Genomic DNA, 3,295 nt, shown 5'->3' with positions numbered 1-3,295 from the left:
TATATATATATATATATAATGCCACTTAATAATCCAAATATGAATAATCTTTGCCATTGGATGAAAGAAATCTGACTTGCTGAACAAATGGACACTTCTCCATGTCTTTGAAAACAGCTGGATTTATAATTGATAAAAAAAAACCGTTCACTGTAATAATACCATGCAGATTGCACCGCTACATGTCACCAGTAGTTTTGGTCAGTGGTGGCTTATATAACAGACTGCACACAGGCTTCAGATCAGACTGAGCTTTAAAGAAATCCCTTCCAGCTGTTTCTTTTTGTCTTTAAGTTTYACCCTTTTTAGAGCCAYATAACACACCTTTGATATAATGTCTTTTGATTTGCAGAGTCCAATGAAGTTTACTGCTCATCTCCAGCAGGAGATCCACAGCTTCACAGTCTTTAAACTAGTGTTTGATGTACAGCTTGTGAAAAAWGTTAGTTTTCTATGATGTTAAGAGTCCATCAGACCATACATATTACATACGTTTGTCATTTGATTTTTAAACTTCACCATAATCAGACTCACTTGCAGAGTGAACCGCTACTATTCTTGCAATAGCAATAGCATTATCCACACCAGCTCCAATCAGTTCAAGGAAAAGCTCAACAGTACTTACACCTTTATTAAGTTTTAGGGTGTATTCACATCTGACACATTTGGTTCACTTTAAATGGACCAGAGTTTGTTTCCCCTGTTGGTCTGGACCTTTTATCCAAGTGTAAATACATTCATGAAAACGCTGGTGTGGACCAAACAACCAAACCAAGATGCACTTTTGAGGTGGTATTGTTCCTCTTTCAAACAAACTCTGGTGCGGTTCGCTTCTGGTGTGAATCCAGACCAGCCTCAAATCAAACCAATTACAGGAAACATGGGACTTTTTGGACACGAGCCACCGTCGCTAAGCATCATAGTTACAATTAGCCCTTCAGTGTTGCTAACACTACCACTGMGCTACAAACAATGAGCCGTTGTGGGTCATCGTCACGGAGCATTTTGTCTTCTTTGGGTTGAAGGATGCATTTGACAATTCCATCCCAGAATTAGAAGTATATCATTGTGAAACCACTTTTGAATGAGCTGCTCTTGAAATTCTAAATGTATCTCAATTGTATTAACAGCACCATATTTCTTTCCAGGTCTGTTCTCTGTCCCGTCCCCATCATTTCTGTTTAACGGGACCAAGTCACCTGCTTTGTTTTTAAATTATATCCCACTTGCAAAAAAAGCACATTGTGAATGCAAACCGCACCAAAGGACCAAACAAGTGGACCAAAGGACTTTTCTGGTGTGAATATACCCTTATTGTTCAGGTTATTATTTTAGTTTATGAGCCTAAGCATGATCCCATACGAATGGTGTCCATCAACGTCATCAACAGTCCAGTTGAAGACACCTAAAATTAAAGAGATTCAACACAAATATCTATATTTATAAAACAAAAGAGCAATATTCACATGGATTTGCTAGAGTTTATATGTTATGAAATTAAAATTGACTAATTCACTAATGTCCTAGAATGTTTTGTTAACTTCCAAATATTTAATTTGTCAATTAAAAAAATGCCAATTTTCACATTTTTATGGCTCATAACAAGATTTTCATCTACAGCAATTCTTTCTTCCATTCTTTCGTCATCTTCATTATCGGAGCTGCTGAGTTTCCTGAGCAAAAGGAGAGAAAAAAAAAACCTTTTAGTTTTTAGAAGTTCATAAAACATAGCTCTTTATTTTATGTCTCTTGCTCTGTTAAGATTTAAAGATGAAGTTTTACACCTATTTATAACCAGACATAAAAGGATTGGTAATATGAAAAAAGTAAAGCATAATTTCTACATTTTTTTCATCTTACTTTTTGATACATCATTTATTAGCGTTCTCAGTTCCTGCTTCACTCAGGCCATAAACTTCAGAGTCTCTTAAATCTCCGAGACTTCTTTGTCTCATCAACCACTTAGCTAAATCAAGAAACATTTTATCCTTTTTTTTTTTCGTTTATTTATTTTTTTATAAATATATATAAAATCCTCAGCCATGTCTCTTTTTTCTTTGGTTACTTGAAAAACAAACTGAATCTGTTTAAGACTATATCTAATTGTCGTGGACGCTCACACATGCACACAAGGAGYGAACGATCTGTTGGAAGCATTTTATCATTTTTGTCATTAAATAAACCATATGTAGAGCAACATAATATTACAAAAGTGGATTAGCAGAAGATGAAACACAAATATGTCAGTTCTGGCTCTCCTCCACCATTTCACTTCACTCAACCAAATGTTACCTAAAGATTAAGGCATGAAACGCAGCAAATAAAATGAGAAATTAATCAAGCTAAGCCTGGCAAATTACTTAGCCTTTTGGCAGAAGACCTGCTTTTGTTTCTGTCCTAAATCATGCTTAGTATAAATCATCCACAGAGAGCTGCTGGATGACTCACTAGCCGGTTGTGTCAACATAAATTTTCAACAAAGATCTATGGCAAAATGCTTTAACACTTTTATCAAGAAGTAAATGTGTTTTGCTCGAGGGGTATGCTTCTTCATCCTCCTGTAGCGGCATTACAAGCCCCCAAGCTAAAAAATAAAAAAATAAACGTGTATTAAAAGGATGTAAACTTTAAATTACATAGCCATCACCTGCTGTTAGAGATTTATTGTCGAGGAAAATGCACATCCACACACAAGAAATATAAAGAAACATTTTAAATGTCTTACAAATTAACAAATGTAATTCAGGCACACAGGGTTTGGACAGATGGTGGATTTAGAGCACAACAAAAGTTTAACTTAGAGATTTTATATGAAAGGAGGAAATTATCTTAACTTGTCTAATGGACTGCAGTCATCTGGATGAAGTTATGTGTTGTGTTTCAGATAATTAACTTTATTTGGTTTACCTTTTATTATATTCATAGTATTTACAGCAAAGAATATAACTTTTTAACATCAACTGTTCTGTAGGACAAGATTTAGTGAGAACAGCAGCTGTGTGATAGAAAATTTGTTTATGACCCCCAYATTTTTTCAAGATTTTTTTTGTCAGCAGTAGCACTGACACGGCTGCACCGATAGGAATGCAGATGTGTCCGACTGACACTGTGACAGCCAATGGTTTTAAAATAGACCCCATATTTGAGGAGGGGGCTCCATCTAAAAARGGGGGTATCTGGACATACAGAAATGCCTACAGCTCAAAAACTATTCAACAAAGGAGCTGCAGATGTATTTATTGTTTAGATCTGATGAAGGGCTATCCATTGAGCGCACCAATGAGTGCCCCCACCC

Source organism: Austrofundulus limnaeus, unplaced genomic scaffold (genome assembly GCF_001266775.1).
Source record: "Austrofundulus limnaeus strain Quisiro unplaced genomic scaffold, Austrofundulus_limnaeus-1.0 Scaffold146, whole genome shotgun sequence".
Taxonomy (NCBI): domain Eukaryota; kingdom Metazoa; phylum Chordata; class Actinopteri; order Cyprinodontiformes; family Rivulidae; genus Austrofundulus; species Austrofundulus limnaeus.
The sequence above is the reverse complement of the archived record's forward strand: the minus strand, read 5'-3'. Positions refer to the sequence as shown.